This window comes from Suncus etruscus, chromosome 4 (assembly GCF_024139225.1).
Source record: "Suncus etruscus isolate mSunEtr1 chromosome 4, mSunEtr1.pri.cur, whole genome shotgun sequence".
In the NCBI taxonomy this organism is placed as follows: domain Eukaryota; kingdom Metazoa; phylum Chordata; class Mammalia; order Eulipotyphla; family Soricidae; genus Suncus; species Suncus etruscus.
In genome coordinates, this window is record NC_064851.1 from 84,246,836 (window position 1) to 84,258,974 (window position 12,139).

A 12,139-nucleotide genomic window follows, 5' to 3' on the forward strand; every position below is an offset into this window, starting at 1 on the left:
TCCTGGCATCCCATATGGTCCCCCAACCTGCCAGGGGTGATTTCTGAGTGCAGAGCCAGGAGTAATCCTTGATCACCACTGAGTGTGGCCCAATGACCAATCAATCAATCAAGTTTAAAAAAATAAAAAGAAGTTGTATTTTTGTTTTTCTAGCATGGCATATTAATATCATTTTAACATTTTCACTTTAACCTTCCTATCATGAAATATACACACAAAGGGAGAATATTTTGGAAGAAATTACAAGGCAAAAGCTGAAGATCATTTAAAAATGATTATTTTGTGAAAAGTAGGTACTCGGGTCAAATACTCTAAAAAAAGTATTTAGGGAAACATATCAAAACTAGTTTTAAATACAGAAAACTTAATTTTCACTCAACAGAAACATAAAATTCTGAAAACACTTTCATACACATTTTTAAATTACTTCCTGAAAGTTGTTTAGTATTTAGCAAGATGAAGAGGCACATTTCAAGTATCAACTACATTGATGGAAATAGTAAAGAAATAGGTTGGGGTCAAAGTGATGGTACAACTGGTAGGGCACAGGCCTTGTACAATGGGAGGGGCCTGAGTTCAATCTGCTATGTGGTCCAAAACCACCCCAACACTCCTAAAAAAAAGTATGTAATTATTAATCTAATAATGGAGTCAAATCACACATTCCTGTTTAAATTACTACACAATAAACACCAGAAGCAGGCCCGAAACTGAACTCCTGATTAATCGATTCCCACAGTGCAGTGAGAGTACTTAGGGATGCAAAGCTGAAATGACTGCACAGCATCTCAGATATATCAACCTGATGATTACCTGGCTAGCCTTTCCTGCTGACTCCTTGTCAACACACCATAGCCTACTTGGCATTGTTTGACTTTGCTCTAAAATGCAGAAATAGGCAAATTACTTAGGCTCCCTTCTGACGTAAAATTCATGCAGCATGGAAACTGACAGGCACTGTTACAGGAGCTAGGAAACAAAGCCCTCAGAGACGGCTCAGAAAAATACCTCTAGGAAGCCATTAAAACAACAAAGCTCTGAGGTAAAATTTATCTAAGAAGCTTTAATCAAAGAGCAGCATGAACCTTATATTTTTGTTCTTTTTTTCACCTGATTAATACCATCAGTTCCTTGGGGCACTCTGTATGAAATAACAGTAAATAATATTCCCTGGATACAAGATTAAGAAAAAGTGTCAAATATACATTTTGCACAAGCAAAGAGCTTAGAGTAGTTATTTTTTTTAATAAAGGACCAAGAAGAAAATAAAAAGAGAGACCTTTATAAGTATTTCATAACCACTTATTCCTAACTAGTAATTTAAGCCAGCCTCAGAAAAACTAAAGCCAAAAGTTTAGTTTGAATCTTTTCCCTCTGCTAGGTACTTGCCTCAGACATGTTCCTACCTCTTAAGGCCCCTGTTCAATGTCTTATTAGAACAGAATCTGGTAAAAGGCAGCACACTATAGTGATGAAAAACACTGTCTGTACAGCAATGATGATTTCCATTCTTCAGGTCTATCTTTTCTTTTTGATAAGGATGATATAATGAATATATCAAAGCTGTGAAGACAATTTTGTGATAAAAAACATGAAAGTCAGAGCTATAAATTATAAATTTCTACCACAAACCATTCATTATTCTTGTCATGAAGCATATTCTAAGAATCTAACAATGGAGAGACATATAGTAATCTAAAGTAGAAGTGAGGGTGAGAGAAAGAAGAGAAAAGAGAGAGAAAAAAGAAAAGAGAAGAGAGAGGAGAGAGAAGAAAGAGGATTTAGAAGTGAGACTAGAATAAGAATGCAGAGGATAAGAAGAATACATTCATACATTCCAGAATTCATTTCACTATTGGAGTTTGAGAAGCAAGTTAATTTTATTGATAAGAACAGATACTACACTTGATCTTAGCCAAAAGGCTGAGAAGTGATAAGAAAGTTTTCTTGAAAAGTGTGAAGGTGGGGCCTTTATGGCACTAGAGGTAAGGTGTCTGCCTTGCCAGCGCTAGCTTAGGACTGACCGCGGTTCGATCCCCCGGCGTCCCATTTGGTCCCTCAAGCCAGGAGCAACTTCTGAGCACATAGCCAGGAGTAACCCCTGAGCATTCCGGGTGTGGCCCAAAAACAAACAAACAAACAAAAAACAAAAAAAAAAAAGAAAGGTGTGAAGGGAGGAAGAGGAAGTATATGTTCCCTAGAGACCAGTGGTCTTATTAGAGTGGAAAAGCAAAGACACAAGCAAGGAAGATACATGTATAAAGGGAAGAGGTGAAAGGGGGAGCAAGCTATATCTTTACACTTCTAGAAAAATATGTGAGCATTAAAATTATTTGGAGAAACAGCTATTAAACAGATGAATTTCAAAGCTTTGTTAAGTAGAATAAGAAGGCACATATATGTGCATTCATGGGTGAATGGGTGACAAGGATGGTACAGATAATGGCATATTATTCAATCCTAAGAGGAAAGATACTCTGAAGCATGATAAAGTATAAATGAAACTTGAAAAAATTATGCTAACTGAAATAACCTAATAATTTGAGCTATGATTCAATTTACATGAAGTACCTAGAGGTATCAATTCATAGAGAAAGAAAATAGAATGATAGTTCACCTGGGAGAAGGGCCAAGGGAGATTTAGTTTAATGGGTTTAGAATTTCAGTGGGAGGAGATGAAGTTCTAGAGAAGAATGGTGGTGATGAGCATACAATAATATGAATGGAGCTAATATTATAGACCTGTATGCTAGTAGAAATTAGGGACTGAGGTGATAGCTCAAAGGGGTAAAAAACACTCAATCTCTGGAATCACAAACCCCTTCCCTGTCCCTCTGAGTATTACCACATACATCTCTGAAGTCCTAGCATCACCATATGCCAGGAATGAGCACAAACAACTGAGTCTGTACAGCTAGTTAAGTATTACTGGGAGGGGTACCTGAGGCCCTCACTTGGGAGACCCAAAAGAAAAAAAGTAATAAAGTGAGTAAAGTAGGTTAATCATCTAGGTCTATAATAGAAAAGAGTCAGGCACAAATAGTATATACTATAGGACTACATTGATTAAAAAAATATCTAGAGGGGCCGGGTAGGTGGCGCTGGAGGTAAGGTGTCTGCCTTGCAAGCGCTAGCCAAGGAACGACCGCGGTTCGATCCCCCGGCGTCCCATATGGTCCCCCCATGCCAGGGGCGATTTCTGAGCACATAGCCAGGAGTAACCCCTGAGCGTCAAACGGGTGTGGCCCAAAAACCAAAAAAAAAAAAAAAAAAGAAAAAAAATATCTAGAATAAATTATTCCAAAGTGATAAAAATAAATCAATATGTTTAAAAGATCCATAAAATAGTTTGCTGAGGTGAAAAAGATGCCCTATATGTTGAATAGGTAGATATGAATTTTGACAATTTATATAGCTAATTTTTAAAAAATTTTTAAAAAGTCAATCATGTTTCATTTTGATAGTTAATTTCTATGTCAACTTGACTAGACTATAGCACTCAGCTGTTTGTTCAAATACAAGATGCTGACGTGAAGGTATTTTTTTTAGATGTGATTTACATTTAACTCAGTATGTTTCAGAGAAGGGAACTGTTGGGGAAATGCAAAATGGTAAGTCATTATGGAAAGCAGTATGCTGATTTTCTAGAAAATTTAAGATAGAAATTCTAGGCAATCTAGTTATTCACCTCAGGATATTTACCCTAAAATGCAAAAATTGTCATTCAAAGAGATATGTGTATTTCTATACTTTTTTTTGCAGAATTATACATAATAAGTATCCAAGGCCCAGAAAAAGCCAAAATGCCAAGATACTGACAACTATATAAAATATGTGATATATATACACATATATGTACACATATGGAATATTACATAACTAGAAAAATGAAACAAAATCCCGTCCTTCGAAGCAAAGTGTTTAGATCCTGATAAGTGGCTAATATCTAATGTATATGATACTGGCAGAACTGAACAAGAAAAATATCTAGCCCTCATCAAAAAATTGGGAGAAGAAACGAACAGACATTTTCTGAAAGAAGAAATAAAGATGCTCAAAAGGCAAATAAAAAATGCTTCATATCACTAATCATTAGGGATATGCAAGTGAAAACAACAATGAGGTATCATCCCACACCACAGAAAATGGCACACATCACAAAGAATAAGAAAAATAAGTGCTGGTGTTGATGTGGGAATAAAGGGACTCTTACTCACTGCTATTAGGAATGCTATCTATCTAGTTCTTTTCTGAAAAACAAAATGGATAAATCTTAAAAAACTGAAAATTGAGATTTGTTCTGATTTACCAATGCCTTCTGCAGTCCTATGTTCACTGCAGCACTATTTACAATAGCCAAAATCTGGAAGCAACCCAAGTGCCCAACAACAGATGATTGGCTAAAGGAACTGTGGTATATCTACACAATGAAATACTATGAAGCCGTTAGGAAAAATGAAGTCATGAAATTTGGTTATACATGGATGGACATGGAGAGTATTATGCTGAACTTAATGAGTCAGATGGAGAGAGATAAACACTGAATAATCACACTCATCTGTGGTATATAATAAAAATAAAAGATAGTGTCATGATGATATCCAGTGATGATAGAGAGGAGTTTCAGGAGGACTTCACAATCTATAGATTGCCACAAAGAGCATAGAGTTCTGTTGGAGTAGAGAAGGATTTAATACAAAAGGGACATTCATAGCACTCCTTCATTTGCAGTAATACAAACCACAATATCAAAAAGAAAAGAGAAAGGGAGAGAAAGAGTGAGAGTGTAGTAAAGTACCTACTCCAGAGGCAGGTGGGAGATGGTGGCTGGGAGGAAAAAGAGCATCATGAAGGGAGAGGAAATTGTTGATATTGGTGGTAGTATTTGAGCACTGGTGAAGGTTGTTATACACGTTCTGACTATAACTTAGTCATGGATAACTTTATCTTTGAAAAATAAAACCTGTATTATGAACTACCTTGTAGCCTTGGCATTTAAATAAAAAATTAAGGATGAAATTAAGGAGTATGGTGATAATTAATTATGTACATCTGAAATTTGAAATTTATTTCACAATGTCTCATCAGCTAAGATTGGTAGACATTCATACTAATACAAATCAATGTTATCTCAATTAAAAAATCCTAAAACATATTAGACTTGGAGTAAAACAGATTAGCCAATGAGATGCAAAAACCATGTGAAGTTGAAGACTTTAGAGAAAAAATAAGTAAACAAAAGTGAAGCCCCTAAAAGAAAAGGAAAGTGGACCTGTAGATTGCTTTTGCTTTGACACTTCCATAGATCCAGGGCAGCTACACTTGCAGTGATTTACAATTGCTTAACAGTCCCTCAAATTGTGTGCATCAGTTTTTTTTGAAATCTGTCTTTCTTCCTGCCTCCTTTCCTCCCTCTCGGTTCTCCCTCCCCCTTTACACATGCACGCGCGTGTGTGCGTGCTCACACACACACACACACACACACACACACACACACCTATTATTCACTCTTTTTTCTCCCTGACTAATATATCTATAGAGCTGACTTAAAAATAAAAAATGTTAGAAAGTATTTCCTATAGAAATCTTTCTAAATTCCATCCTGGTTTTATTTAGGGCAACACTGAGGCTATGTAGTTTCAACAAAGTTCTAAATACTTCTGATATATACTTTTGATTCAATATTGGAAATGTTTTGCAGTCACTAATTTAAGTAAATATTTAGAACATTGTTTTCTTTTGTGTGTGTGTGTTGTTGTTGTTGTTTAGTGTGTGTAGTAGGTAGGAATACCTCAGTGGCTGTTCCTGGCTCTTTGCTTAAGATTGATTTTTTAAAAAAAAAAGATTGATCTTTAGTTATGCTAAGGGGACCTTATAAGGAAATTGGCTTTTCTACTGGTTTTGCCTTCTGCAAAGAGAATTAAAGACATCAAAAAGTGTACACAACATTAAGTGTTGTGCTTAAATATTTTATATAAACATTAGAAAGTTTTAAAAAAGAAGGCAAAATTGTTCTGCCTGTCTACCACCAATATGAGGTAAAGGAGCATAGTTCAATTGTACAAATACCTTGAAAATTGGTCATCGGTTTTCTATCACAGTGGTCCAGTGCCCATAAGCATCATGCCCTGGTCAAAAGACTACAGATCTGGCAGAGAGGAACGGTCAAATCCCTGCTTATATGGTGTTAACAGTCTAACATCAAGGACAAAAATTATCTTTAGTCCCTGAATACAGGTTTTCATTAAAAGCTAAAATTTTCTCAATGGGCAATACAGCTGATTGCCAGTAGACTAAGAGACATCAAAATGAAAATAAAGCTGTCAATCTTACTACTTGTATTTCTTATCTACAATTTAATTGAAAGTACTGAACCAAGACTTTTGCAGTACCCTGGAGTAATGAAGACAACTGCTGAGAGTAAAAAGAACAGGAAAATGGAGTAAATAATTAGCTTTAGGCCCATGTGAATGTCAATGAGTGAATCAAGTTTCTTTTTTTCTAGCTCTCTAGCATTGTTCTTTTAACCTTTAGTTGTTGCAAATATTAGGTAGTCACGTACAGTTTTCAGTGAAGAAAAATTGCTGCCAAGGCCTTGTCACTGTAGAAAATGCTGCTGATCAATTCTTTTTGTCTGTAATAGGCAAGGCAAAACTCCAGGAAAAGGAAAAGCCAAGACTCTTCTTGTCTCTTTGTCCATTCATCACACATTTATTAAACAGAGTGTAACAGCATGTGCCTCATAGATTTTGTGAGGGCAAAAGAGAATATAAATTTCGTAGCACAATGGCTAGTACATAAGACATTTTTTTAACATGTTAACTAGCACCACTGGTAAGTATCATCACTGGTCAGGTATCCCTTCAGGAGGAAGGCAAAGATAATGGGGGACACATCCCTAGAACAAAAATCTTTACACCAATAAAGGAAGGAGTGTGCACACAATGGAGCCTTCATTTGCTATTGTGGGGATCTGAGGTGTCAATAAAAGTTCTCCAGGAAAAGAGGAAAGAACATTTTGTAGGCCTTCTAGAAGACTTAGTCAGTGTTGGCTTTCATGTAATTGTAATTGTTTAAAGGCAATTCTGGTACATATATACAATAAAATATTATGCAGGCGTCATTAGAGATGAAGTCATAAAATTTTCCTATACATGGATGTACATGGACTCTATTATGCTTAATGAAATAAGTCAGAGAAAGACAGATAGACACAGAATAGTTTCACTCATCTATGAGTTTTAAGAAAAACAAAAGATATTATTGTAATAATGCCCAGAGACGGGGCCGGGAAGGTGGCGCTAGAGGTAAGGTGTCTGCCTTACAAGCGCTAGCCAAGGAACGACCGCGGTTCGATCCCCCGGCGTCCCATATGGTCCCCCCAAGCCAGGGGCGATTTCTGAGCACATAGCCAGGAGTAACCCCTGAACGTCAAATGGGTGTGGCCCAAAAACCAAAAAAAAAAAAAATAATGCCCAGAGACAATAGAGATGTGGGCTGGAAGGACTAGCTCACAATATAAAGCTCACCACAGAATGGTGAATGCAGCTAGAGAAATAACTACACTGACAACTATCATAACAATGTTTCTGTTTTTGCTTTTGGGCCACACCTGGTGATGCTCAGAGGTTACTCCTGGCTTTGTGCTCAGAAATCGCTCCTGTCTTAGGGACCATATGAGACACCAGGGGAGCGAACTTCGGACAATCCTAGGCTAGCAAGGGCAAGCCTTACTGCTGTGCCACCACTTTAGCCCCTATCATGACAATATTAATGAGTGAGAGAAGTAGAATGCCTCTCTTGAATACTGGTGGGGTGGGGTGCGGTGGAAGGGAGATGGGGAAGTTTTGTAATGGGAATGCTGCACTGGTGAAGGGGACTGTTCTTTTTATGACTGAAACCCTACTACAATCATGTCTGTAATTAAGGTGCTTAAATAAAGATATTATTTAAAAAATAAAGGCAATTCTAAGAAAAATATTGCCTGTTATATCTTCAAAAAAAAGGTCATGATAATGTTCATTATCAGAGATTTATATAAAATTTAAATGTCTAGTGTCATTCTCATTATAAAGGACTTCTGAGATTTGCTGTTTATGTTCTGATAGAATTAAAGCTGGTATTGGGGTGTGATTATTTTGAGACAGAAGCCTGTCAGACAGGTTCGAGCTGCAAAGAATGTTAGAAATCATGCAGCCATTTTATGATGGGATTAGATTTATTTTCTTAAGTTCTGTCTGTATATCTTATCTATTGGGTATTGAGTGAATAGTTTCTCCTATACTGTGGGTAGCCTTCGTATCCTAGTTACTATTTCCTTTGAGGTGCAGAAGCTTCTCAGTTTAATGTCATCACATTTATTTATCTCTGTTACCATTTGCTTGGACAGTAATGTTTTCTCTTTGAAGATGCTTTTAGTCCAATGTCAAGGAGTGTTTTACCCATTTGTTTTTCTATATACCTATGGTTCAGGGTCTGATATCAAGGTCTTTAATCCATTTGGATTTGACCTTTCTGCATGGTGTTAGAAGGAGGTCTCAGTTAACTTTTTTGCATGTGACTGACCAGTTGTCTCAAACCTACTTGTTGAAGAGGCTTTCCTAGCTCCATTTTGTGTTTCTTGACCCTTTATCAAAGATTGATTGTAAGTCTGGTGGACATTCTCTAAATACTCAAGTCTATTCCATTAATCTGAGGGTCTGACTTTATTTCAATACCATGATGTTTTAATGACTATTGCTTTGAGTACAATTTAAAGTCAGAGAAAGTGATGCTTCTCATATTCATTTTCCTCAGGGTCGCTTTAGCTATTCATGGGCTTTTATTGTTTCAAATGAATTTCAGGAGTGTTTGCTCTACTTTTTTGAAAATGTCACGGGTATCATTTTTGGCACTGCATTAAATCTGTACAATGCTTTGAGGAGCATTGCCATTTTAATAATGTTAATCTTCCCAATCCATGAACAGGGGGAGAAGAAATGAACAGATCACTAAGATGCAAATCAAAACAACAATGAGATCCCACCTCACACCACAGAGACTTGCACACATCACGAAGAACAACAAAAATCAGTGCTGGTAGGGATGTGTGGAGAAAAAAAAACTCTCATTCACTGCTAGTGGGAATGCTGTCTAACCCAGCCTTTATGGAAAACAATATGAAGATTCCTCAAAAAACTGGAAATTGAGCTCCTATATGATCCCGCTATAGCACTCTTAGGTGCCTATGCCATAGATATTAATTAATTCCTATATCTCTAAATTAAGGGGAGATTCAGTAGGCCTAGTAGATGTAATTTTCCTGGAGCGGAGAACTAAAAAAATAACCAACAACCCACAAGTTTCCTCAAAAGGCCCGCTGAGGATGCTTTTCCCTTGTGTGGAGATTTGAGGAATTCCCAAAGAGATATTGCTGAAATTCATGTCATGGTACTGATATTACATACATACATGGTACTGATATTACATTCCCTTCATACAATTCGGCTTATTGCTCCCTTGTAAATTTACAGGCTGAATTATGGCCTCAATCAAATTCTTTTGCCCAGAGAAATTTCAGTACCAAATTAACAAGACAAGTTTCTTCTGTCTGCCCTATTTACATCTAAAAGCCAAGTAAGCCAAGTAAGCTCTGAGTCACTGAAGCCCCTAGCCACGCTAGCTCTTTATTGTGCTACTTCCTCCTTTCTCACTCATGACTTCTTAGATAGTTTCTTTTCACCTGAGCTGCCTACCAGTCAGAATTGTTATGTATATAGTAACAGACTTACTGTTAATATTTCTTTTTTTTTTCTCTATAATCTCGCCTTTTGTCAATGCAGAAGTTCCTTTCAGAAGTGCCTAAAACTGTGGTATTGCCCTATATATACTCCCAGCATGGAGATTGAATTTTGTCACATTTTGCCAGAATGTAGATCTACATACAATACATTTGTGTGGTCAGATTTTCTTCAGTATTATTCGGTTTACCCGTTCATGTTCATCGACTCCCCTTACATAGGGTATTTACCCACTAGAGCTGGGGAATGCAAGCCACTCTCAGCACCGAGGGATATACCATAAAAACACAAAAATACAATACAAAAATGCCCTCTGAATACCTATATTTATTGCAGAACTATTTACATAGCCAGAATCTGGAAACAACCCAGATGCCTGACAGCAGATGAGTGACTAAGGACACATTGGTACATATACACAATGGAATACTATGCAGCCATCAGGAAAATTAAAATCATGAAATTTACCTATACATGGATGGACATGGAAACTATTATACTGAGTTAAATAAGTCAGAGAGAGATATAGACATAGAATAGTCTCACTCATCTGTGGGATTTTAGAAAAACAAGACGTTATTGTAGTAATACCCAGCAAAAAAAGAGATGCGGGCTGGAAGGAGTGACCCTTGATATAAAGCTTACCACAAAGAGTGGTGAGTGCAGTTAGATCAATAACTATACTAACAACTGTCATGACAATGGTAGTGAGAGAAATATATTGCCTGCCTCGAATGCAGGCAAAGTGGTTGGAGAGGAGGGAGATGGGGGCATTGGTGGTGGAAAGGTTGCATTAGTGAAAGGGGGTGTTCTTTTTTTATAAATAAAACCCAATTATAAACATGTTTGTAATCATGGTGCATAAATAAATATAATAAAAAAGAAATTATGTAGCCAACCACCTTTTTATTCTAATGACACAAGTTAGAAGGGGCACACAGAATAAATAGAAACAAACAGATTTGGTATCAAAGGAAAAAAATCTACAGGTACCAATTCATATTTGTTTGTTCTGTGCTGCCAACTACACAGTCACCAATCATCTGTGGCTACTAAAATGTGAAATTATTCCAATCAAATAAAATTAGGAATTATGAACATTTTAAGTACCCAATGATAATTGTATCTCCATGTTAACATATTTTTACTTAAAAGGGAAGTTAACAACTAGTTACACCAGCCCCCACTGCTGTAGTTAATGGAACTTAAAGGTCAGGTTTTTGTAACCAGAATTCCGTAATTTTCTATGCTTATACCTGCTTTTTGTATCTAACCCTTTTTGTCCTAAAAAAGAAGCTTATACCAACCCTAAGCTCATGTGATACCTTGTGCTACCTCAAAATGTCTTAGCGGATGTTATGCCCTTATAAGGAACTTGTATTACCTCAGAATGTCTTAGCGGATGTTATGCCCTTATAAAAAAATCATCCCTACCCCTTCTCCCCTTCTTATGGTATATAAGGATGAACAAAGAAAACCACCTGGTCCTTTGCCTCTGTTCAGTTCTGAACAGGTACTGGACCCTGGCCGGCCAGAATAAAGAACCCACTTGAGCTTTTGCCCGAGTGACTGTCTCTTCATTTCTCTGCATCGGAGCAGCATCTGGACTACCAAACCTTACATTACCATCCCAAAATGCTCTAGTGAGCAGCGCTGTTAGTTTTCTGTTAGTTTCTGTTTGGATTTTTGGTCACTGATTGTACTTGAGGGCTACTCCTGGCACAGCGCTAAGAAGATTTTGCATTATCAGGGATTGCAAGCCTGGCCCCCTGATCCCTCCCCCCACCCCCATGAAAAACATCAACTCCAGTCCTCTGAGCTCTTTACCTGGCCTACAACTGTTTCTGTGCACTAAAAGAAAAAAGTAACCTTTAAGGTACTATTGAAATTGGTAAAAAAAAAAAAGTAGTACTTAGTTAACATTATGACCAAATTTTCTAAAGGCACTCCTAAAGTTACCTATATAATTGCTAGTCTATAGGAAAAATCTACTTTGGCACAAAAATATTTCACAGGAAGAATTGGGCAGGTGTCAGCACAGAATATATATTATAAATATTTTAAGATTGCATGCATTTATTTTTTGGGGGAATCACACTTAGGGATCATATGGGCTTACTCCAGGCTCTGCACTTAGTGATCACTCCTAGTGGAACTCCAGAGACAATGTGGAGTTTTGAGGTCAGTTGCATTCAAGACAAGAGACCTACCTACTGTGCTCTCTCTCCAGTAACTGCATGCTTAATTTTGGAAATGAGTGGAAACTATCTTAAAATTCCAATTGTAACACAGCCTAAAACAAACAAATGCAAATACTTACCATACAGATCATAAAAACTAGGTAAATAGGATTTAAGTAT

General features: G+C 37.0%; 1 protein-coding gene and 1 pseudogene across 2 annotated transcripts in view; both read right to left on the reverse strand.

The window, feature by feature from the left end:
• HS3ST5 (heparan sulfate-glucosamine 3-sulfotransferase 5) overlaps positions 1-12,139 on the reverse strand; it is a 214,077-nt gene that overhangs the window by 77,206 nt on the left and 124,732 nt on the right. The window lies entirely within an intron of this gene.
• LOC126008174 (uncharacterized) lies at positions 1,809-1,935 on the reverse strand (annotated as a pseudogene).